The following is a 26,920-nucleotide window of genomic DNA, read 5'->3' as shown; positions in this document are numbered from 1 at the left end:
CATGATCAGTGTTTTGTTAGCACTATTGATGCAGTTGAGATTTGCTGAAGTTTGTGGCACTGTCTGAAGAACTAGGAACAGTTTTAAAGTTTTCACATTACTTTAAGTCCCACATGCATCTTTTGTTTGTTTAATCCTATGTGGGTAGAAAAATTATTAGTTTTACAGTTGCTTCTTATAGACCTCCTGCCTCTGTTTCCAGTGTGTAACTCCTTTATGTGCACGTCAGTGGAAAGAAACATTTCACAAATTAGACCCTTGATTCCCAGATTATTCCTGAAAGGAGCAGGGGTTGTATACTAAGAAGGAAACTGCACACTTCCCCTGGTACACTGCTGAAAATGTCTGTGACAATGGAAAATGATGTGCTTCAGCTTAAGAAGAGAGAGAAGAAAACAGGTGTTTGTAGATCTTGGTGGAAATCATTACTTTACATAAATCCTTTATGGGTCATAGCTGTTCAAATCTGTTTGCACATTTGACACATGAAGGTCTCCAATGGCAGCTGCAAGATGCTATTTGACAAAATGAAAAAGAAGCTTTCCCCTTGCCAGTTCCAAAGTTTATTTTCCAAAACCTAACTAAAGGTGAAAGTCAAGTCCTGCCCTCTCTTCTATTGATGCAGTGCCCCAAAAAGATCCCATTACCCCTCTTGAGGTAACAGAAGTGATATAAAATCTTTTTGCTGAGATTGGGATGCCACGATTCAGTTTTTCTCATTGTGCCTTTTGTCTCTGTGAGTAGAGTGATATGAATCTCAATGGGGTTCTGTTTCGAAATATTCCATTCCTCACTCTCACTTCCATAATGCTGTCAATGAGTTAGGAAGGCCAGCATTTGAGCCCTGTCTTTTCCCTTCCAGCGCAGGTCATGCTGCTTTAGAGCCACTTTGTTCTATTTGAGACAGTCATGGGCTGGGGGAGCAGTTTGATTAACTGGAGATCACCTGCCAACAAGGTGAAAAAGTAAAGCCCAGAAATGCCACTTTTCCCCAGTAAAGAAGGAATTATGTGGATGGAAGTGAAAAATATCTGGGTTTTATTCCTGGCTGTTGTTTTTGTTTTTTTTTTTTTGTCTATTTGTTTATTAGATGTGGAAGTCAACACAGTCCTCATGTGGTTTGTCTTTAGCATAATTAACATATATGTGTGACTTGTGTGAAATCTGCAGGTGAGTTGAAGGGGAAGGTAAGGCTGGGCATGAATGAGGGATCTACACGAGTAGATCCTTTATTTAGATACTGATTTAAGACAGCTAAGGTGCTAAACAATTACTTTACAAAGCTGAAGAGAGGAATGTGGTGGGGTTCTTTAAACTTCCTTAACTGTGTGATTAGTTTTGAAGCCAAAACTGGGTTTTCTTCCTCTGTTATACCAGCCCTGTTGACAAGATGGATCTGGCTGTGTTTCTCTCAGCTCATGCACCTATCACCAATACAATAAAATAGTAAAACTAGCAATATGGAGGGAACAGCTCCTGACATTTTGTGGTTATTAGTGCAGTGATTCTAGTCCTCTCATGTTTATGAAGTTATCTTTATTCTGTCTTCTTGATGAATATGCTATTGCTCATTTCCCACATGAATGCCTTTCAATTCTGCTCGGCTGTCTTCAAGTTTACAGATAGCAACATTTTTTACTCTATTTAAATCAAAGTAATTTCTGTGCAGGGGTTTCTCGTTGCATCCCATTAAATCAGATGTTAATGAAAAAGTTACTCAATAATAAAATATATCATTCTAGTTAAGGAAAGACAAAAACAAAGATGAGATAACACCTGTCCAGCATATGTACTGACAGACAAAACCTTCTTTATTTGACTGCAATTTTCAGATGTTATGTAATACAATTGACCAATGTGGAATGGATAATATATAGAAATTTTCTTTCCAAATATGCCTAAAAAAAACTGTCATAAAAAAATCCCATCCACTGCAAAGGTCCTCTGTTTTCTACCTGTTTTGTGAAAGCAGAACACAGAATTTTTAAGATCTGATTTTGAGAATTTCATCACAATGTGATCTCTCATGTCTGAGTTTGTCATAAATCAAATAGAGATAGAGATATAAATTTTAAAGCTATGCATTATCTAATAAAAGCTATGCATGATCTTATAGTAGGCAGGTCCAAAATTTAACTCCTGTCCTATAAGTATGAGCATTTTGGGATCCAAATGTAATCTCTGCAGCTCAGCAGCATCTTTGTAGGAACATCTTCAAGTCAGAGAAGGAAGGGGTTCTGTTTAATCCCAGCTATCAAGCCCAATTCCCAGGCTCTCCTTCTCCAGACTCCCAGTGTTATCACAGAACACTTTACGTCTAGAGATCTGCAGGTTAAATCCACCTTTCCAGTGAAGTGAATATGATAATGTCCTGATTGAGCCCTAGTGAGAAAAAAGCATTTTAAATTCTTTTTGAGCCTCTTCAGAAGTCTTTGCAGCACACCTGGCTCCAGGGCCAGTCTCATTCCACCACTGTTGTGGTGGGATGCATTCCTGCAGTAAGTCCCAGGAAGCAGAATTTCAGTACTCAGCTGTATCCCTTGCTTCCTATCAGCAAACCATCACATGCTTATCAACATCTGAGGGATGCTAAAAGCAGCGATTGTGAGAGCTCGCAACAAAATGGGTCTTTTGAGTTCAGAAGCCCTGACTATGTGGGATGTGAAGAAATGCTTATGTAAGAATGTAACAGCATCAGCAAGTCTTGTGCTGCAAATTGTTTCAGCTGGTTGGAAGCTAAGTTAATTCAGGCTGCTCCCTCGTGGATAAAAAAAATAATGGGGCAAAATATTTAATTTCAAACAAGTGCACGTCATTCTAGAGATAAGGTGTTTAGGATCTGGATCTGGAAAGCTGTGGGAATAAAGGTGTTTCTGAGAGAGGTTTCACTGAGGCTAAGCAAGCTTAAAGGGTTTTGGGCCAAGCTGCTTGTTGGATGGTGGTGGAAATCAGGGACTGGCTCAGCTGTTCCTGGAGATTATTTGCATTGCCCCACTGCTGGGGAACATCTGCTTCAGGAAGTTACTGTCTGGATTCTGGTCAGGAAACCAGCACTTGATAAGAATAATCTTTTCATCTGAACCTCTGCTCAGTTTTTGTGTCTGGTGGTCCCTGTGGCCCAGCAAGTGAGCGATTTTCTACATTGATTGAGTTCTTTGACATGAATTAGTCAAGAAATAGACTCAAGTATGAGATGGATGTTGCTTTTGTCTAATCTGGGGATTGACTGCATTTCTTTGATCAAGGTTTAGTTCTTCACACAAAATGAAGTAGTATAAGAGAATCCACAACAATGCATTGACAGTCATTTGTTTGTAAATGAAATTACTCAGACAAGCACATCTTTCACGTATACCAGTGCACACTTTCCTTTGTGTAACTAATACATCTGTGATATAATGAAATACCCATTTTTGTAGAGCCTAGGTATTATGGTCCTCATCTTCAGCTTCCATGAGGTAGCAGAGGATATGACTTGATTACTTTTCAGCCTTGAGGGAAGTTTTGCACTTGTAGAATATTCTATTACATTAAGAGCTGGCAAAAGCCCAAGGACAGCAGTAGTCCTCTGGTAATTTCAAATACAGTGATCAATGGAATTATAAAGCATGATTTCCATTAATTTCAGAGTGTGACTGGGTATTCTGATGTCTAATAAAATATCTGCTTCACCTGAAACTTCTTTCCACAGTTTGAACATCCATAGTATCTCTTTCTCATGTCTATTTTCTGGTGTGTAATAGGAGGTGAGACCATTGTGGAGCTTTCACCTCATACAGAGATTCTTAGTAGGCTTTCTGTATTCCATCTGGCTGCCTGCTTTCAGAAAACTTACAGGAATTTAATGTCTTCAAGAGGCCTGTGATCCTGGTCAATGTGCTAAAAAGATATGGGAAGGGGGCAGTCAGTCACCAGGCTGGTAATTGCACCGAAAGAACACAAAATTATTACCTACACAGTGTTTCCTTGGGAACGAAGGAAAGAAAATGTATTTTATTGCAAATCCAGTGACAAACATGCTTTGATTCATATTTAAATCTATTTTCATTTTCCTGTCATATGTTGAGGTTTCTTTTTGATCTCTGTATAAAGGAAATTATTATTTTTTTAATCTAGGTAGCTGCTCCAGTCATTCCAATAATCTAAATCACTCCATTACTCCCTCATCCAACTCTGAATATCTTAAGCTATACCCTGATTTTAGAGACCAGGTTTTGTCTATATTGGTTCCCAGCATCTTTCTTCAGCGAAGAGAGTGGTTTCCAAGCATTCTGTTGTTGTGTAAGGTTTGCTTTATGCAGAGCATTTGGAGGATAAGCATTTTGGCTTTTCTTGTTTACATTCTGCTTGCTGTATTTTCTCTTTGTTTACAATTCCAGCACACTTGAATCCTGATAGATTTAATGGAAGACAGGCATCAGACAGTTGCTGCCTGACCCATCCAGCATACACACCTCTTGCTTTCAGAACAGCCCAGTCATTTTTCACTGGTACTTTGAGGTGCATTCAAATCTGCCTTGGCATCTGTCCAGCCCTGCATAATATCAAGCAGAGAACATCCTGTCTGAGACAACAGATTGTTAGTTCAATTATATTCCTGAAATTGAGTTAAAATTCCGTGAAAGAGGCTTCAAAATTGAAGGACCCTATGGGAATGTTGTGAGGTTTTTGTTCATTTGACTTATAGCAATCAGGCATACTAAATGAGATGCATTGTATAAGTGCGTGTTTTGTGTGTTATTTATATCTGTTTATGTTGTATTTGATAACAGAGTGAAGTAAGTAAATTGATAGCACTGCCATCTATAGATAAAAAAAAAAAGATGCTAAGCTTGATAAGGAAAGTGGAGGTGCTTGGACTTATCTAAAATACTGGTAACAAATTTTTATTATAACCAGAGAGAAGGACTGTGAGCTGCTTCTGAATATGGTTAATGACAATTCCTCATTAATAGTGACCAAATTTTATGTTACTGACCAGGGTTTCTGAAGTGTGATGCAGTAATTAAATAATCCATCAGTACCTGTGGGTCAGACTCAGTTACAAGCTCTCGGGACCACTGCTGCTCTTACTGGACTGAGAAGTATATTTTTCTAATCAGGATTGTGTCTAGTGTATTGAAAAGACTGGTAGCCTTTCTGTAACTCATTTGAGTCAGTTTTTTTAGTAAAGGGAAGATGGTGCAGTTTTTTGGCAGACATCCAAGCATCCATATGGTACAATAGGGTTCTGTATTAATTCTAGTGTTGTTTCATTGAAAGATAGCATTCTGGTCAGATGCAAAATGTTCATACCCAGTTTTGTATTTTTACCCTTGTTTTCCTCTATTGATTTTTATTTATTCTCAGAAGCACAAAGGCCAGCTTCTCCTTCTGCCAGTTTTATCTCTCCTCATAAACTGAGTGTTTATTTTCCTTCTTGTTTCTCAAATTGCATACATATCTGAAGAACTGAAAACTGGCTGTAACACAGGAAGTTAGATTCTGCCATTTGCCAACATTCCAATAAGGCATATTTTCAGATTGCCTAATGAATTTCCATTAGGTGAAGTTTCTGGTTTATTATGTAAAGGATGATAGAACTCAGATTTTGGATGCTCTAATGCTTTTTTGTTTAAGTGAAGGCTTTGGCTATTTCTGGAGTGCTCTGTGTTGACTGGATATTTGGTCTGCTTGTGCATAAATGAATGTCACCTTTTTGCTCCTAGAAAACAAGACACTACCTATCACTGTGGGTTTTATTTCTTGTCAACAATTTCTATGTGAATTTTATATGGGGGTAATAATCTAGTTTGAATAGCACATATTCCTAAGTGATCTGCAAGCCACAGTAAAGAGAAAAAATGCAGCAATTAGTGTCTCACAAACTAATCAGAAGAAATAAGGCATAGAAGAAACAGTATATCACTTAATGACTTCATCATATTTGCATGATAAAGATACTGGGCAAGATGAGAAAAATCCCTAAATAATGACAGCAAAAAGTATTTGAGAGAAATTGCATGCTATCTACCAAGAAGGCAAAACTTTGGGGTTCATAAGAGGGGCAAAGAGTTGCCATCACTGCATCACCAAAGACTCAGCACATTAAGACAGTTTAAACAATGTCACATAAAACAGAAACCACTGTAGAAAAGCATACACTAAATCCACATACAGCTTGCATTTTCAGCTCCAAAGTCCTCCTTCAGTAGACTGAAGCATTAAAGTTGGTTCAACTGCATATTTACATCAGCAGCAAATGCTGATATCAGCCCTCCAGTTCTAGTGTTGTAGCCATGAAGCTCATATGATAACATACTAATCAATTAAAGGCAATGAAGGGTAAGACAGGACTTACCAAAAAGAGCAAAAACTTCAGCTATTATTTTTATTTCAGATAAGGACAATGCATGAATTGAAACTCTGGTGGGTGACAGGACTTCAGCTTAGATATGCATTTTTGAAAATCCCATCATACTTGGGCTTTTAAAGGCATTTTAAACTATACTTTTATCAACTTCTCCTAGTTCAGTCAGAAAGACCATAATTTCATCAATCAGTAGTTCAGGGCCAAGTTTTAATAAACTGAATAGCAGAAGGTTGGTGTCCCAGTTACATCTAAACTCTTTTGCACAGCTCTGACAGTACAAAAAAACTGCAAATGTTTTTTGCAGTGAATTAGAGAACTTAAAAATCAAAAAATAGTTTCAAATTCAAGGCTTAATAGGTGTTTTAGGGCTTAAGTTAATACTTACCTGAGTCTCTTGGATATGCAGTTAATAGGAAGATGAGAAGAGGGCATGGGAATGTAACCCTCTGTCAAGTGATTTGAATAACCAAATTTGAAAGGGAACACTCAGTAGAAAAATGTGCATATTGCTCATTCCCTTGAGCCCTTTCATCCAAAAGCTGATTCCAAGATGTCAATGAACCTTACGATAAAAATAATTTAAGGATAGTTGAGACTAGTAAGCACACTTCAGTTTCTAAGGTATAACAAAAGGAAAAATTCTTTTTGTCAGAGAAGTACCTCTAGCATTTCTCAGGGAGCCTCTAAACACTAGTCTTCAAAATGGTTCTGCAAATGCAGTTGCATGAGGCAATGGAGATATGGGTGGCATGGAAATGTGACTAAATTAGTAGTAGTTTCTGCTCTGAACCTTTGAAGAAATCTTACTTTCTGGTTCCCACTTTGGAGTATGCTTTGTGGGTGGGCTTTAACTCAGAACTTTCTAACACAAATGCTTGTATGATCCCAGAGAAGGAAATCTCCTAGATTCAAGACCTTTATGTGTCCTCATCCCCCTAGGTATCCTAAGCAGTGCTTTGAAAAGTCAAGACATATCCTGCCAGATGCCCTTGTCCCAGGCACCTTTGTTGTTTCCGTGTGGGTAGATTTGAGAAGAGGGTTTAATTTCCTGGTCACCAGCCAAGACTACCCTGATAAAATAGGAAATGCTCAGAGAAGGTGGAGTATTAGATTTCCTCATATTGAGTAGAAATAGGACTGGGGTTACTGCTTTCCTGGTGCACGTTCTGCTCATGAAAACCTAGTCTTCAGAATGGCCTTCTCTATTTGCAGGGACAGCTACATTTTTTTGCCAAGCAGGCAAAGGCTGTTCTGTGTGCAGAGCTCGGTCACCACCTCTCAGTTTGTCTTTGTGCTAAAGATAAACTGAGCCAGCCAGGGTATATCCCAGAGGGATCTAAAGTGTGCACTTTTCCATATCCCTAAATGTCTAGGGCACCTTCACAGCTTGAGTGAACATATTCTGTGGGAGATGCAGTGGGGTGTTGTTGGACACTTAAGAAATAACAGTTTCCAGGAAAACACTTAACAGCTATGTCCTATCATATGTATATGTAAGGTCTTTTTGCATTTACTCTTTTTGGTACCCAGAGATTGCCAACATTGTTCTGAATGTTACTTTGAGCCTTAAAGTTGACTCTCCACACTAGAACCTTGGGGTTTGGCCATATGTAAAGGTCTTGGGCTAAGTTTGACCTTGGAGAGCATTTCTTTCTGTCTTTATTTGCACTCATTTCCAGTGTGGAACAGGACTGCTTCCTGTTGTACAGAGCCAATGTCCAACTAAGAGGGACTTCTTGTGTGCTCATGTAGCAGTAATAACAATAGTAGGTCTTGAATTTCCTTGTTTTTACCTTCTCTTTTCATCTGTGCTCAGATGCCTTTCTTTCCTGAGACTGTTGTGTATTATTTGTATCATGGCTCTACTTAAGATCTCCAGTCAGTTTGATCATGCTTATGTCCTGAAAAACTTAATAATAAAAGCGCCATAGCAGAATTCTAAATATTCTTTCTTCGTGCCATCGCCTGAGTATGAATCAGAAATATAGTGGGGCAAACAGGAAATGGTGAATACTCCTTATCAAATACATAGAGGCAAGTATTTTCTTGGGGAGGTAAAGTTGCTTACAGTCAGTGCAAGGCTGGAGAACCAGTAGCCAACACAATTTAAAAACTCACAGCTGAAAATCTGCTCCTCAGGTGTTTATATTCAAAGAAATTGAGGTACATGATTCCCCAGTTCAAATTTGAAACAGAATTTTTTTTCAGCTTATCCTTCATACTCAGCCTCACTGAATGAATGGAGGAACATATGTAGATTTCAAGGAAAATTTTGGTACATCTGTAGCTGAAACTGTCTCAAATTTCCATTGAATCAGATAATTCTTATCAGATATCCTTGAAGATGATAAGAGGATCAATGCTGTCAGCAAGTTCAAAGCAGCATGAAAATACCATTTGATGAAAAGCAGCTTCATTGTAATGCAAAAAACAGCAGCCCAGCCATTCCTGCAGTGCATGTGCAAGAGTTTGAGAGATTTGAATGCAGGATTCCTGATACAGTCATTTCTGCCATACATGAGACCCAAAATGATATCCTGTAGAGTAAATGGACCTGCTCATCATGCAGGTCTTTGTAGAGATAATGCATACACCTGTTCAGAAGATGTAATAGTTGTGGTTGAAATACCAGGTCTGAAACACAAGGGTTAGCATGGATGGTTAAGCTTTTAAATCACTTGGAAGCAGCTGATTTTAAGTTGCCATGGCAAAGGATTTTCAGACAATGAGAAGCTTTTACATTAATATCTTTGTAAGCCTTGTTGTGATAGAATTGTCTCTGAAGAGCAGTCTCTTTCTTGCTCCTGCTGACACACACAGTTATAAAATCATCAAGTAATTATATAGAGCTGTAATGACTGTTAGGATTTCTTCTTTATGGGTTTTGCCACTGGTTTGTAGATTCCCTTTCTGTTAGATTTTTATGGTAGGGAACAGAATTATTTACCATTTTGTTATCAAAAAATGTTGAAGATATCCCTTGTGTTTTCAAAAAATACCAAGGTGTGGTCTCGGGGTCTCTCGCTGGTCAGAGTGACCCCCAGAATAGTTTCGAAGTCTCTTTTCCCAGCCTGGCGGTCAAAGAAGGAGTCAGAGCTCTTCAGTTCTCAGTCTCAAGGTTGTTTATTGTATCTTATCTATAAAATTCTTTCTCCTGTCCTGCCGAGGTCTGCTCAGCAAGACAGTCCAGGCACTCTCCCTGCCTCCCCGCCGGTGTTATCTTTTTGTACTAAAAAGTACTTGTACTTACAATTACTTTCCAATTCCTATCACCTATGTTAGACAGTGAGCTTCTAGTCTAAACCAATCTAAAAGTGCCACCATCACAGCAGAAGATGGAGGCTAGGAAGAAGGAGAAAGGCTGGTTACACCCCAGTTCCTCCATCTTGCCCCCTGAACCTCCATTCTGAAAACCCAAAAATTCTATTTTTCACCCCATGATAAATTCACTATCACTCTACTTAAACTTTAGTGGCTTGTAATTCTTCATACAAGGTTGGTAATTGTTTTTTCCAAGGGCTAAATCAAAGGAACAGGGGTCTTGGGCTCTGTGCCAATGTCTCTGAGCCCCCTGACAGGGTCTCGAGTTCTCCAAGGCAGCCAGAGGAATTTCCTGGGTTCCCAAAGTATGGAATGACAGTTGTTCTCCATTATATTAGTCTATTAATTTTGAACAACAACTGAATAAAACCGCTTTTCTTTGACAACTTGGTTAGTTTGGGCTTTTTTGTATTTTCTGGCTAACATGGCTAGAGTTTTTTGGAGCATGTATTTTGCAGTTAGGTTCCATGGTCGTCTTATCTTCCTACTCAGTGGCCAAAACATAGGTCTGAAAAAGCATGTCCTATCTGAACTCAGGGTGACATGAGAAACTTATTAGTAGGGGAAATGAGTGGAGAATTTTGCAGAGACTTGGTTTCAATTTTGGGAGGAGAGAGCGTAGTGTCCACTCAAGACAGCTTGGACTTGGCCCCGGTTGTTGCTGATTCACTTTAATGATGCTCTCCTGCCAAACAGGAGCAGAACAAGGGGCTGTTCAAGTGGTTAGCCAGCCCTGATTGACCACTCATGTGGTGAAAACCAAAGGCCAGAATTTGTATTCCTGTTAATCCCTGCCAACTGCACAGAAGCTCCCAGCTGATGCCGTGGTTCTGGTAGCGCATTCTGGGTGTCAGGGGCTGGGAAGCAGTAATGCCAGTCTCTCACTGCCACCTCCCCCTGGCTGCCTCTGGGTTTGGGTGCTTTGTAGGCACTCTTTCTAACATGTCACTTCCCCTGCCAGCTGCAGAGACAGGATGCTAAAGGGAAGGTTTACAGGAGGGGAGCTTTCCAAGGAGGGCTTTTGGGAAACTGGCACCAAGTCTCTAGCAGCAGTGAAGCTCTGACATTCATGCCCAGTGGCACTTTGTCATACTAAGATTTAATGGGCTTCAGGACATAAAGTGAGATGTATTTCTTCTGACACACTTTTAATTAAGGTTCTTATCAAATTCTTTTTATTTTAATCATTATTTGACATTGGCCATTTCTTCTTTGGGATTCTGTAGGTCTGAAAAGCTTTCAGATAGGGCTTTAATTGCAGCCTTTCAATGTAATTATTAGTTGTGTATTACATGGGAATTAAGCTGGTTCTTTTAAGTTAGCACAGTATAAATACTTCATACTCTCAGCTGCTATGCCAATGCACAGGAATGGGATCCACATCACAATACATTGTCTCCATTCTCTATACTGCAACACAGGCTCTTCACTCAGTTTAGTGGCAGCTGCAGCACACAAGTAATTGGGGTCTGAAAAGTCTCTGTGGGTATCATTAATTTTAGTCTTGGGAGGTACCTAGATTTTAGTCTTAGGAGGCACCTAAATGCCAGTAACAGCAAAAAAACCCCACATTTAAAGACAAACTGGTTGGTTGGATTGCATAAATAGATTGATCAGATCAATCTCAAATTCCTACATTTCTGGACATGTATTATTAGTTATGCAGAACATGGAGTCAAACTGACATGAGAGTGTAGAAGAGACTTTCAAAGAGTTAACCACTAACAACTCAGTCTGAGTTGTTAGCTGTTAACTCTTTGAAATCAGCCAATATATTTAAGCTGAGTAAAATGAATTATACAGGAAATCTTTAGAGATTAATGATGTATTTGGAGGTCTCTTAAATAAAATAGCCCAAAGTTACAAAAAAGGCAAAAAGATGTTGGGAGAAGATTTAGTAAAAAGTTGGGGGAGGAGGGGATATGAAATTAAGGATGCTGAGTAGTGGGTGGGGATAAGCTCATTTTATGTAACAAGCTAATTTAAAAAGTGAAATACAGAAATAGCTGGAAAACTGAAAAATAACTGCATTGCAGCTTTCACATGTTCACAGCTCTTCCAAAGAGCTTGAAGTCTATAATTTGAAGCAGCAGTGAGGAACTATTCACCTGATATGCGAGCACACCAGGGCTTAAATTCTCCAATCTTTCTCCCATCATGGAACAGAAAGTATGCTCACCACACAGCTGAAGAGCTGGTGTCCCCTGCCTGTCTGTTCACATGCTGTGGACAGAAAATGTTTCAGCCAAAGAGTGAATGTGTTTGTAGTCTGATAATAAGAGGAGCTCTGTAAGCCCACAGGCAAGTGAATAACAAGAAGAATGGCATGTGGTTCCTGCAGCCCTTGCCTCCCCTTCTCTCCCAGAGGACATGTAGAGAAGACCTTGCAGCCCAGGCTGCCAAGCTGTGGATTTAAGGGGGGGTTCAATCCACATGCTCCCCAAACTGCAGAATGGCTTTCTAGTGTTCTGGTTTGTTTTTGTTCTGTAAAGCCACAGTCCTGACTAAAGACCTTGGCTGGTTTGAGCTAGAAGTTTTGGAGTTGCTATTGATCTGGGGGGCATGCAAGATGGCCATTTATTCTGGGGAGGGAGTCCTTTGCCTTAGCATTAGTGTGGGTTTAAAATAACTATATAATTTTAAGAGTAGGTAGTGTCACGACTTTTTGAAATTGTGTACGTTGGGTTTGCATTTTCCAAGAAAAATCAGTTTCAGTCCTTTCTGTTTGCTATAGAAACAGAACAGTAATTTCTGCTGAACTGCTTCTCAGAGGTAGGCAGCTGTGAGTCATCCAGTGGTTCTGAGGGGCATCAGCCAAACATTCCCTTAGTGAAATGACTAGAAAATATTTTTCAAACTTTCCAGTTACCTGAAACATCACTGAGTCATAGTTGAGATATCTAAGGAAACTTTTACTGCCAGGATGGTGTTTTGGTCTGTGATGGATACCTGAGAATACATCACACAAGTAATTACTACAATGTTGTGAAGCTGATGTTTCATTATTTAAATGATAATTCATGCAATATGTATGACTTTTTTGGAAAAGACATATAGCAGCACAGCTGTTGTTGAAGCAATAATGGAAGGGAGCACAAAAGAGTGATAGCTATGACAGATGAAAATGTGAGCAGAGATGTGGGTTCCAGTTTGTTATGCTCAGTGCTGTGGTCAGTAATCTGTAGTTTATAGGTATTTCTGTAAATAAAACCCTGAAAATACTGCTTTTCTATTATCATGCAAATCCCCTATGTGGGAGTAATCTCTTGCAGGAGTGGTACTGAACAGGTGTCATCCTCTCTCATTCCCACACTGCTCCCAAATCAGAATAATTTGTAGTTCTTATAACCAAGACATCCTGGAGGAAATTAACAAACATTCCCCTTGTACAATATTAAATTAACATTCTGATCATGTGTGGCCAATCCCAGAAGACATTTGCATCTGTATGAGATCAGTATGCATATACATCAAATTATCAAGTATGGAGGCAGAATTTTTTGTTAAGTGACAATTTTTTCGTTTGTCAAGTATTGATGGCATTTAAACTGAACAACTGGAAATCTCTGATTTAGGAGTATTAAAAAAATCAAGCCTGTCACTATATTTCCCATCTATTTTGTCTAGTTGCATGTTTTATGGAAACTTGTGCAACCATTTTCGTAATGCTTTTAGCACATTTTTCTCTTTTTCTCCTTTTTATGGCTTCCCCAATAATGATGCCAGTTTATACACATTTCAATTATGTTGGCTGCATAATTTTTTTATCGCTTCATTAATTGCCTTGTGGATAAAAGAAAATTTTTGCATAAAAATGCTTTTATTTTGAAGAACTGTATGCACCTTTTATCATGCTAGTTTAACGTACCCCAGTGTACAGCACCAGCACAGAATTGGAACAGTAACAGTAACAAATACCTCTGTCATGTTTATTTTGCTTTCATGGCATGTGTGAAAGAAGGGCATCACTTTATCTGATACACTCACATGACATTCTCATGGCATACCCAGACAGTATTTTTTAAATTTTGTTTGTATAAAGGGTGTTTAATACCAAAACTCTGAAATAGTGTTTGGCTGTTCTCCTTCTCCAGCTGATTCTTATCATCAAAAAGTGAGGTCAGTGTGAAATACAGATATTACATGTCTAAATGAATTAAGCTAAGCATAACTCTGAGAACTGCTAATAAATGCTTTGGTTTGGAGTGCAAAATAAAAACATTTTGTCTTCTTTATAAGAAACCCAAAACCTGCAATGTGATAGTAGTTGACATTATTCTGACTGTTCAGCCTATGATTCTTCAGTGCAGTGATCATGTTATTGTCTATTTGTGCACAGTAGTCTTGGTCATGGATCAGGTTCCAACTCAGTTCATGATGGGAAGCTAGCAGTGTCATGAATACTGGCCTCCAGCTGTGAGTAAATGCTGACTTCTGCGTCATGCAAATACTGCTGTGCTAGTATAAGTATCCATCAGATGAAAAAAGTCAGTATGGAATTTTTGTTTGCTTTTGTTCAGTGTTAAATTATATGCAGTCCCTCTCTGGAAGGGTATCAGTCACAAAATGAGGAAGGAAACTTTTTCTGCAAGGAAACTTTTGAACATCAGTTTAAACAGAGCATTTTTCCAGCTAAGCATACACTGCAAAAGAAGAATCTTGAAAGTTAGGGAAAAACATATTTTCCAATCCTTTACAAGAAAAACTTGAGAGCTTGGTGCCAATAATTTAAAAAAATTATAAGAAACAAACAGACAACAGCACAACAAAAAAGGCAAAATCCACAGATCATTAGATCCAGAACATGGCCAACAGCTACAATGGACTCTTTTCATTATTTTCTATACATGGGTAAAATTTGAACAGAAGAGAATAATGTTCTCTTTACGAATTATTACAATCTTTGCTTTACCTCCATGTAAAGAGAATGCAAATTTCATATTACTATGTGACCAAGAGAAAGGAAATAGCTGAAAATTCCTTTTGTTCACACAGCTCTGCTTGTTGTGCCAAGCAGATCCTTGACTGCCCACCTGAGAGGGTAAAATGTGGTAGCAAATGCAAAGCAACAACCTGAGCCTTTGTGTGGCAGGTAGCTGTGGGTAGGACAGGGTCACAGAGTACCAGAACAACTGAGATAACAACAGGCTATGGGCTAATGTGCTCTGCCTCTGACAGCATTCATTAACTAAGGAGCATTTTAACCATTCTGAAAATACCATCATGTTCTGCTCTCACTTTAAGCATTTTAAATGGTTAAAAAAAATGCTAATTTTGCTGTAACGCACCTATTGTGGAAGTATAGAAAACAATCACTATTTTTTTTCTTTGTTTTTAAGGACTAGGGTTCTTTTGAATATTTTGATGAAGTTCAGTTTCGGCATCCTTAAGTACTTACTTAAGTATCAAAGATAAATTAAACAGTTTTGTAGAACAGGTTAATTTAGCATTTTATGGTCACAGTTGTATGATCATTAGTTCTAAAAAGTGACATGCCAAGAAAATTACATCAGTATAAAATCCAGCCCATATATTAGCAGATTCCTTTACAAAAAACAGTGCCATAAAATCTTTTTCTACTTTTTTCCCAACAGTAAACAGGCACAGTGCCTTTCTCTATGCATAGAGATATGTGTATTTGCAGTATATCTTACATAGTGCAGGAGATACTTATCTATGGGCTCTCTCATTGTGGAAAGCACTGCTGACTTTAGACCTAAGCAGCCTTCTTATGGACTTAAAGCTGTTGCTGTAAGGGCCTGAAAAGTGTGTGCAGCATCTGTCATGCCTAATATGCATGAGCAGTAGATTGAAAAAACGAGGTTACAGTCTCAACAGTAAATTCCTTCCCTGGTGCAAAGTAAGGTGGCATTTTTAGATGCTGGAAGGGGACATGGACTATCCTCCTCAAGTGAGAAAGAAGGAGCAAGTATAGAGTAACTCACATATAAATGAGAACAGTATATTCCGAACATGTATTTATGTTGATGTTTTGATCTGAACAAGTCAAATTCTCATGAGGGAAAAAACACTTTTCATTTGTCCTTGGTCCTTAAATTGAACTTCAGACTGCCAGATGGAAAAATCATTATTAGGGAATTGGTCTAGGGATGAACATGAACCTGATTTTCTAGTTCAGTGAAAGACTTGTTCAATCATGTTGGTGAAAGATGATATAGAGTGCTACTGGACAGTGAAGGCATGGCTCTATACAAATTTAGCACAGATGTATACAATTTAGCCAAGTGCAAAGCACTGTGACAAGGTCTAAAACAAAGGTAATGCCATTGTTTTGAACAACTGACTATGTCACATAGTTTGTTCAAGGAGTGATCCCGATATTTTAGATGTTGGGTGGTGTGTTTAGGTTGACTTTTCAAATTCCATCAAGTATACCTTTTTACTTGCTGGACTTGATGTGTCTAGTGGACCTGACTATTGACAGGCAGACTAATTCAGAAGTAAATTGAGACACCACTAGGGCTTTTATCAAAGAGGAAAATATTATCATCTGTTTTGCTTAGATTAGGAAGCTGAGAGCTGATAAACAAGAAGCAAAATAAACCAAAATAATTCAGCAAAAAAGACAAAAGTGTGTCAGAATTATCCTAATGCAGCAGGTAGTTGTTCTGGTCTGGTGGATATATTGTGCTGCAATATCTGAAGCAGTGCTCCTGTTGTGATTCATTATCACTATATAGCACGATTGGAATTAATAACAAAAGACAATCAGAAACTGATGATAGAAATTCTGGTGTTCCTACATGGTTTTACAACTAAGTGGCTAAATAACTGTTTTTGTGGAGATAATTACATTAAAGAGATAACAAAAGTAACCTTTACAGATAAGTAGTTACATAATTTAGTCTGGTAGGGTATTATTGGCCTAATTCTGTGCTTATCTGAACAGATAAAATTTCACCAACGATGACAATGATGTGCCCATTTATTCTAGCAGGGAGCTGTGCACAGTTTTAAATTATCTGATGTTGTCTGAAGTGCCTCCTTGTCTTTGCCTTGTTAGAATCAGTTTCTCACCAGGGTTGCTTCAAAGGCAGCTTTGGGCAGCACAATTGGTTTTTGTGGCCTGGGGACCGAGCCTGGGATCGGGACATAGCAGGGTGCTGGCTGGCATCTAAATATGTAACACAGCATGGTCCTTATTCTTCTTTTGTAGGAGAGTGCCACATAATTTTCACTGATCAGCAGCCTTTGTCTCTTGAGCACTAGCTGAGGAATTGCGTTTCCACAACCATAAATGCAGTAATTGTGCCTGCCTTTACTTTATGTGTGCCATGCAGAGCTGTTACTCAAACAAAAGTCCCACTGACTCACCTCATGTGCACTGCCCATGTGCCTGTTCTGCCATAACTCAGTCTGCAACAGACCGAGCCAATTCCCATTTCTCAGGTTATCTAAGTTTTTTTGTATGCAGCATTTTTAATTGACAATAAATCCAGCTGGGATGCCTTGTTTGTGCAAAACTCATTTACTTTATCACACCAGAGGAGGACTGTCAAACACTGATTGTGGAAAATAATTTTTTTATTTGCATTACAGGAGAGAATGGCATGAAATTCTCTCAGGCACATGATGTGACTCTTGGGGATAGTGCTATGCAGGGCCAGGAATTGGACTCGATGATCCTTGTGGGTTCCAACTCAGCATATTCTGTGATTCTGTGAAAATTACAATGTTTACAGAAGTGTTCAAGAAATCAAGACAACAGTTTAGGAAAAGGGCTAGCTTTAGCCTTCTCTGGGTTCCTCAAAACTCTGGCTTCCTCGAAACTCAATTCTACCAAGGCTTCTACTCTTGGGAATGAGCACAGACAGGAGGATTTCACATTCTGTGTTTGGAGAGGGTAAACTTCGTTTGGAACAGGGCAGGAAGATCTCATTCCCAGGGGAGTCCTTTCTACACTAGGTTAACAGCTACTAGAGCATAGCCATGCCCAAATTGTTCCACTCTTATAAGTAACAAAGTGTGCATTGAAGAAGGAACATCAACCTCTTTCAGGTAAGCTTCTTAGCTATTAGCTTCAATGCTCCTTCTTCACTCTTGGCTCACCCTGGTTGTTTGGTTGTTGTTTGTTCAGGGGTTGTTTGTTTTGTAAGAAAAGGCCAAAGAGGCCAATTCCTTGATCCCTTAAAAAGATGAAAAAAATATGATGCAATGACTACCTATCTGACTTCTTGCATCTTTTAAGATGCAAGAGGTCACATTTGAAACCAGTCAGCTGGTTTTATTGACTCTGGCCCTGGACATGGGTTGGTGTTCTTGGAGCTGTATTTGATTAATTCTACTAGGACTTAAATCATATTTTCATCTTGTACTTTGGAAAACCTATAGAGTAGCACAAAGATACAGAGAACCTTTGCAGTGTTTCTCCTAAACATGATTTTGAAAAAGTTACTGCAATCAACAGGTAAGAAAAGTTACCTTCCTTAAAGGAAGCTTAGTATATTCTGGTATCATCATTATACCAAGCTGAATCTATGGTGATATGAGTAGCTTGTAATAGCTGTGAATACTTCTGTAAAATTTTACTTAATGTAATGTTGCTCAACTAAAAATTTTTTCTCAATTAGTAAATCAAATTTTTGTATTCTGCAATAACTGTTACTGTGCTATTTTCAGTACTTAGCATGAAATGGTGAAAATTAAGTCATTTGTGAATGCTACCACATAAGCAGAAACTCTCCGAATCCTTACATGAAGAAAGACTGTATCACTTTCAGACATAGCTATAAGGAGGTTTTTGAGTTTTTTGGATTTCTTTAAATTCTATCAAAGCCCCTCAGAGCTATGAGAACAGTTGATAATACAAGTAATAAGAGAGTCATTCCACAAGATTTAATGTGAAACCAACTTAGAGCATATGAGCTAATGAAGTAGGCTGAAGTTCATAAATCTGGTTTGTTGTCTTTCTAAAAGATCCTCTTTAGTTTGGCCAGAAGATACTATCTTGGTGAAGTAATAATGTGCTCAAATAGAGTACATGCTAAAGAATAGACTGACTGGTCAGTGTTGCCCCTTTTCTTTTACATGTACAAATAAAATTTAATGAAAAATAAACAAAGGAGCTTGTCTGCTGAATTCTGGAAGGAAATGTCTTCATTCATGTTGCAGCCATGGCAACCATCCGTGGAATTCAAATGTCCTGTGCTATCAATCAATTCAATAAAATGATGATCTGGATATTTACTGCTCCCTGAAAATCTCTCTTAAAGAGATTGATTCAGTTTTGTAGAGCACAATATAAACAGGTATGAGCTAGTTACCTTCTACAGTTAGAACATAAAGAGAAAGCAGGAGAAACATGATGAATGTGGTCCAAGTTTTTAATCCAGGTTAACAAAACAGGGAAAGAAACCTGGTGTTTGCAGTTCAGAATGAAAAAATGCAGATTTTTCACAGGTGCTGCACATCTGCATGAGGAATACCAGATTGGTAAGGAATCTTTGGGATAATAGTTAAGCTGCAGTCAGAGCTTTTCCCATGCTTGTTCCCCATGTCCCTTTCTAGTGGGCAGAGAAGGAAGAGTCTTGCTGAGAGATCCACAGGAAGAGCACAGCCCAGGTGCTTGCCACCCTTCTTTCACACTTGTCTGAGCTCAGAGGTTGATTTTTCAACCACACTAAAGCAAAACAGACAAGCAGCATCTGAGAATTATGTGGCACAGCTATTTTGCTGTGGAAACTGCAGGGAGAGTTTTTTGTGTCCAGCACTCCAAAATTCTACTTTTGTCTGATTAGTCTTCTGAATTGCTTTATTTTCTCTCCAGGTGGAAACCTAAATAATACTGGAGAAAAGAGCTTTCTATTGCACTTAGAGCTGGAAGAGGACTATAGAAAATTTAGTGATAAATCTCCCAACAGGAAAAACAGTGTAATACAGATTGCAGTAGCTAGAAAAATATTTACCAAAATAGTGGCAACCTGAGTGAGTTCATGCTGACCTGACAGAGTCAACCAGTCCAGTTCTGGTTGGGTTTCCATGTCTGTTCTGATGTTTTCCTCAGTTCAGTATGTGAATGATCCAAGGAGGACAGTGTGAATTTTCTGAAGACTTTATTTTGATTGATTCTGATTTCACTCAGTTCTGAAATTTCCCTGGGAAAAATGTCAAGCAAAACTACAAGTAAAAACCCTTCTCAATTATGCTTTTAAAGCTTTTATCACAGCAAGTTGACAATGGTTGCAATGGGAAATAATACATAAGGAAAAGGTCACAAGTAGCTCAGTTCTACAGCATGCTGTTTGTAAAAAGGAGATAATAGTGACATTGCCAAACCTTGGTTTCCAGATTTTTGCTCTTGACTTAAAAATAAATATACTTTAAGTATATTAATTCAATTAATTATTTTTGATTTGAAGCTTTGGATTCAATGCTTTCAGACTTTTATTTCTAGCCATGAGAGTTAGAGAAGTTATTTTATTTGAAATGCAAGCTGCAAATCCCTGATGGTAGCATAATGCGAGAATCTAAATATACTAAATATCTCAGGGATTGTGATAAAATCACAAGAGTTGGCAGCAGTGAATATTCTTAAAGTTTGCATGCAATGATTTTGCAGTCTCACTTCTGAAATTATAGAATACCTCCAGGAGCTGATTGCTGGCTTGGCTATCAATCAGTGCCAGAATTCTTCGGTGGGTTACCTCTGGTCAGTAAATAGACTGATGCCTTTGAATAAGGTCAAGATTCTGATCTATACTGAAAGAGAAGATGGATGCAAAAGCAAACATAACCCTAGGAATCATATTCAAATAGAAAGGTTTTAAAATTAGATTATTTATATATAAGTTTCAAATTTAAGAGTATAGCATTTTATCTGATTGCTGTGCAGAGATCTTGGCACCTAGTTTGGGCCAGTACTCTGGCATTCAATATCAGCCTTTACCTCTGACTTTGAAGTTTGCTCATGCAGTGATGCATGAGCAAGAGGCTGTAAGGAGAAAAGGATTCTGCCTGCCTTTTGCTGAAAACCCATAACATTAAGATCAGCTGCATCTTGGGTGAAGAGCCTCAGGACAAAACACTAACTTTAACTCTCACTGAAGTAACAATTCCTGTAAATTGCCTTTGCCTTCTGATAAATAAACTCTTTTTTTAAATAAAAGACCTTACTGAAGACCTTTTATCTAAAAGACCTATTATTGAAGGCCACTAAAACTCTTCCAAAACTGGTGTGTAAGGTGATCAAAACATCCAAAAAGTTTGAACTATTGTGGCAATGCTGTAGAATATAGGTCGTCATTCAAAGTGCCCCCAACAATTTTTCCCTAAAATGTGTCAGATTTCTGGATAATAATAACAGCCTTTTTTGTGGGTAGACTGCTTTCCTTCACTCAGGAGATCAGTCATTCTTCAAAGCAAAGAAGTTTTAGCTAAAAGTTTCTAAGGTTCCTAATACTGTATTCTGGCCTAGTCGATAACTGCAAATGATAAAAGGTTTTCTCTCAGCCTTTGTGTTCTCTGGCTGCATTAGAAACTGAACGAAGATATATGAGATGACACAGCAGGCTTTTTAATCCTTTAGAAATGGTTGGCAAAGTCACCTCTTTACTTACAAAAAGTAAAACATATGAAGCTGGAGTATAGGGCTTTTGGGTTTTTTTTAAGTACATGTCAGTTCTTTTTGTAATCTACTGTATTTTCACAGTCAGGGGTTGGGTGAAGGACAGTAGTTTAACATACCGAGGCATGTTTATGGCAAGTTCAGAAGTGTATGAAAAAAAGTGCTGATAATTCCAGGAGAAGCAGGAAAATAAAGAGCCTTTGAAAAGCTTCTGTGGGTTTTGCTTAGAGCCCTGCCTGGAATTTGCTATAGTTAGAATGACATGGATGCTAGGAAAAAAAAATCTGAAATGCTGCAGAGCAGTGCATAACATGTTGTAGGCAAATTTATATGAGAGAGGTCACTTTAGAGCTTGAACAGCACGCTAAACCATTCTTTTGTGAAAACCTAATTGAGATATCAAATGTGTGACAGTAAGACTCAGAGTTTATCTTCTATCTGGTTTGAGGAAAAGTTGTTTGGCAGAAATTTTTAGCAGCATGAAAGCTCAATTTTTCACACCTTTTCACTGTTTTTCTGTGCAACCTGCAACTTTTGCTGTAAATGTGTTACTCCTTAGGCACCATCTCTTGGCTGAACAATACTTCTCTACAGATGAGCAATATCTATGGCAAAATACATGGTAACTGTCTTGAAAAGGAAAATCTAGTGAACTTAATTCAAAGTGTGGTCTCAGTTAAATACTCCACCCTGCTTGTCTTCTTTCAAAGTTGGTAGCACAGATACCAGTTTTAAACCACAACTTGAAATGGAAGCAAACAGGGCTTCAAACCCCCAGCATTCCCTATTCCCGTTAAATTTCTGTCCAGCAGACTAGCATTTCTTATCAGACACAAATATAACTGAGAAAATGGGATGTAACCTCCTTGTTGACTCCTTGACTAGATTTAAAAAAAAAAAAAAAAAAAAAAAAAAGAGCTCAAATTAGCAGCGAGGTGATTGTAGGCTGAATTATCCTATTCCATCCTCTGGGTGCCACCACATTGCCTTTTAGTGAATCAGTCTGAATTTAGCTTCAGCCAGAGAGCTCTCCCAGGCCCCAGAGTCCAGGTTCCAGGCTCCCACTGGTGATAAATGCTTACTGCTGTGATGTCCTATGATATTTATGGTCTTATACCACTGGCTCATGTCACGACCTGTGAGCTTCTGCTTTACCTTCTTTGATTTTGAGGGTGAGTAGAAGTATCTTGGTGCATCCTCAGCTGTGTTATATGCACTTTTTATTTGCTAATGTTGATATAGTTAGTGGATATTTGAACAGTTAAGACAGGCTTTTAGAAAAACAACACACTAGGAGCTGACAGCAACATTCAACCACAGTGTCTTATCAAGACAGGAGAAAATATAACAATGAAATCAATATGCTAGAGGGTGAGCACTATATAATTAGGAAGCTGCAGCTTTATTCTTGTCTCAAAAGCTGTAGAAAGCCATGGGTACCATTTTATTTCTGCATTCCCTCAGCCACTGCTTATTTTTATTTTTACCAAGACAACCTGCTGGTTGACAGAATCCTACCAGTTTTCTTCCCCTGAACGAATACAAGACAATACATGCAATCTTCTTTTTTAATGTTAGCCTACCACCTTTCAGAAACCACCTTTCCTCTCAAAAGAGGTGGTTATATTTCCATGGGCAAAATATTATTTCTGCCACTATTTGTACAGCGCTTTGCATTAGGATCTGTGGGGAGACCACCCCATTTATTTGGGTTGGGTGAGAGAAGGGTTGCCATGGGAGCCTAGTGGCTGATGATTGGAAAAATGTGTGTGTGTGACAGTTTTCTACCATTGCAGCCTAAGACAACAATCACAAGTGACATGTAAGGTTACCAAGGCCGAAATGCTGGTGTTGCTTAACACCAGTTAACAATGGCTTGACAATGTATCCATCTTGTTGCATTTTCTTGCTCTTCAGACTCATTTCTTTCTGTGAAATAATGCACTAAGAACAAATCTTCCCTGGATTCCAAAATAGAAACCCAAACTTACCCATACCATGATTTTGTGAAGCCTCTTCACCTGCAGTGGGATGTATACTTGAGAGGAGGTGGGATGGGTGTGCTTTGGGCTGCTGGGGAGCAGGAGGGGATGTGGCGCATCAGCCTTTATGTGGGACTGGCACATGGGTACAGGCATAGCAGTGCTTCCTCTGTTTTGGGATGGCATCTGCTGTGCCTGCATCCCGTGAGCATCCACCATCTCACAGCATCTGCAATGCAGACAGTAGAGACAGAGATCTTTTCATAGGGCAGTTCATCGTGCTGAGTTTGGACTCCATGCCATGCAAAGCAAGCCTTTCCCACCTTTTACAGGCTATGAATTGGCATGCATTGCAGATCTGGCCCTCATTCACACACAGCAGGTACAAAATCTATAGATTTCAACCACACCTATGTGGAATTGCATCCCTTTGCCAATGCCATAATAGATTAGTTACCTTATAGACCCTCTCTAATAAGAAATGCTCAGAATAGATCCATGCACATATACAAAGTGTGATAGCAAGTCCTCTTTTCTGCCTCTAGAAAGAGCTGAATCATTAGCAAACATTGTATTTCAGGTGAGATTTTCTATGGACTACAACAAGGCTGATCACAAGTGGAAGAGTGACTGTGTCTGTGATTAGGAGAAATCTTGGTAGAAGGATCAGATTGGCTGTAAACCAAAATTTATGTCAAGAGCAATTTAAACTCCATTGCAGTCTAATGCTGTCTTTCCATCCAAAAAGAATGAGTTAAAAACATTTGAAGCTGATCACTGATACGTGTCTTGGGATTATTTCATTCTGCAGCAATAAAGGAATGGAGGGAACAGGGTGTGCTCATATCTGTAAATCTGGTTTGGACCTATACTTCAGTAAGAAGCCTGATAAAAGTAAAAAGGAATGAGGGACTCCTACTGCTAAGGATTTGTTTTTTAATTATTATTTACTTTGTTTCCTCAATCACTTGGCTTTCCTCATTTGGCTGGGAGGCACACGCGTTCCCTGCTGATTTATCTCCGCTCAGCCGGAGGCTTTTGCTGCTCGGTTTGATTCCTAATATGGAAGCGACAGCAGATTTTGTCTGACTTCCAGAGGGCTCCTCTCAGCTCCTGGAATGCAGCAGGGAGAGAGTCCTGCAGAGCCCAACAAAGACAGTTGTTGCATTAATACTAATAAGGACCAGAAAATAAGCTCCCCTACATGTGCTGAAATTCCTGCTTTTACTACTGTCTAAATCACAATTTTTTCCTTACTTCATGGCAAGGCTACAGATTGTTTCCCATTACCCAGCTGAATGGTCTTTCTTGACCACATCAGAAGGCCTGTTTTTCACAAAGTTTAGAGAAGATCTACTTCATCACAATAAAGTTTTTTATGTTAGTGTATGGCTCGAGAGCATGCTGTCACAGGATCAGTGGATTAATTATAGGACAGAAGAATTATATGTTATGAGAATTGAAAAAAAACTTGGGCCTTCCTAAATTTTATTTCAGTTTTCTTGCCTATTTGATTCAACACTCAACTTTTCAATGGTTTGAAATACCCACTGTTAATAAACTGATTTTTTTCCCTTTAATAAAAGTTCTTCAGGTAATAGTCTTATCAAACACACCAAATTTAGAAATGGCCTTTGTTGGTCACATCCCAAAATCCAAAGGATTAAATTCGTCTACCAAGCAAGGTCTCTAAAAGGTTAATGTGGAGTTGGAAATTAATTTCATTCCAAATACAGAACAATAGTGTGCAGTGACATGACTTTGTGATAAGTATTTGTTAAAGCTAAATCCTCACTAAGCCCTGCAATTGTTTTCCTTTGTGCTAATGGCAAGCTAACCGGAGGCACTCCCTGTCTCTCCCCCTTTCTCTCCTGAAAGTATCAGAAAAGCAGGTTTATTGTTTGCTAAATGGGGCTTTTACTTCAACTTAAAATCTCAGTTCTCCTTAGTACATTCTTTTCAACGTTTGTGATCTTCATTTTTAACAGGAGAATGTTTTGTCTATCTGAAACCCACAAGTTTAATATCACTGCTTACTGATTGCCATTTGTGGCATATACAGTAAACAGAAAGAATTCAAATAATTTCTTACTGCTGCTGAGTGAATGTCTTGACTGTCTTTGTTCAGAAGAAAAAAAAAAAATCCTGCTTTCACCTAGATACTGACTAATGCAGAGAAATGTTCAATGGGAGTTTCCAGAGGAAAGCTGAAGCCTGGGATTCCAGGGGAATTGATTGCTTCATCTTCATACCAGTGATTTTTAACAGGAGCTAGGTGCCTTTGAAAACAGACCTGTCTACAAATATTTGGTACTTCTAAAAATCTGTTCTAACTTTGGTGAGTGCAGCTTGAAAAGAGTACTGTTTTGTGAGCTTGGTTTTACTGAAATAATTTCTGTAATATTCACTGTTTTACACGATGAGTACTACCTTGGCTTGGAAGCAGTGCCATCCACTTTTCCTTTACTATGATTTCTATTTATGGATTACAAATAAAAACAGTAGTTTCCCTCCTCTACCATCCTCCTCCCCATCTAGTAACCAAAAAGACTCAGGCTTCTCTTTTCAAATACTCCTCCTTTCAATTCTGAAGATCCAAAGGGTTTCAGAAATTCATATATGCTTTTTGGATTCCTGGGTTATTTGATTTTGTTGCAGATCATGATGAACTGACTAGAATACATCAAGATCTTGTTCAATGGAATAGCAGGCAGAAATATGCTGAGCTGCCCAGATTCAGTCTGGTTTGTCAGCAAAGCACTCTCCACCACTTTTGTACCAAATTAGCTATCTACTGTAGAAATTTGTAGCAGGTATCTGAGCTGGAAACAATCATGTACCCTTGGATTTCTGAAAGGTTGTGTCACGTTTGACTGACTTTTAAACTGGAGTGGTGTAGAGTCAGTGGTGAACATGTCAGTCCAATATTCATTTGTGCCTTTAACTGACTGGGGCAATTTGAAGAAGAATTTGGGGCATGAGCTATTGGTTGTATTAGAAATGCTTCCACCTTTCACCTAATGGCACCATTTTTCCAGTTGTCTGTCCTCTTGTCTTAGAGCAGGACTGATGTTCTCAGCAGCAGAGTGTTCCTAATGCAGATGCTGTTGGCTTTGAACACTTGTTCTTTTCCTTGAATCTTAGCTCTTAAATAACTCCTCATTTTGTTCTTTCTTGTAACTTGTCTGGAGTTAAAAACAAAGTAAATAGTTTGTTCTCCCAAGGACTTCAGCACTTCCATGACTCTTCAGTAAACATAATCTCAATGTTACTCTTGTCTAAGTAAAAATTTGCCTTAAGTTTCAGGTCACTGCTTCTCATTATGTGTAATCGACAGGAATGTGAGCAGGCGTGCAGCCTCCCAGCCTTTCTTCTGCAAGTACTCAAGTTAAAAATCTGACCTTCAGGCTTCTAAAACCTGGGGGGTTTGGGGATTCTAAAAAATAGGTTCTCACTGAGCTGTCAAGTTTGAAAAACAGATGTAATTTAGCTGAACTCAGTTGAAATTGCTGATAAATTTAGCCTATCTTGTAACTTCTCATGATGGGATGAAGACGAAGATATTGCCCATCCCAATAAAATCTGCCTTTGATCTCTTTTTCCTTACTGTGGTTAAATTTAATCCAAAATAAAACAGGTTTTCCCAACAATATTGGGAAACATAATGCAGAATAGCCCTTT

The 26,920-nt window shown here is 38.6% G+C and overlaps 1 protein-coding gene across 7 annotated transcripts in view; it reads left to right on the top strand.

Moving 5' to 3' along the window:
* SYT1 (synaptotagmin 1) overlaps positions 1 to 26,920 on the top strand; it is a 336,909-nt gene that overhangs the window by 292,802 nt on the left and 17,187 nt on the right. The gene's annotated exons all lie outside the window — the stretch shown is intronic.

The sequence above is a fragment of the Zonotrichia albicollis genome, chromosome 4 (assembly GCF_047830755.1).
Source record: "Zonotrichia albicollis isolate bZonAlb1 chromosome 4, bZonAlb1.hap1, whole genome shotgun sequence".
NCBI lineage: Eukaryota > Metazoa > Chordata > Aves > Passeriformes > Passerellidae > Zonotrichia > Zonotrichia albicollis.
This window is presented reverse-complemented; position numbering and strand designations above follow the sequence as displayed.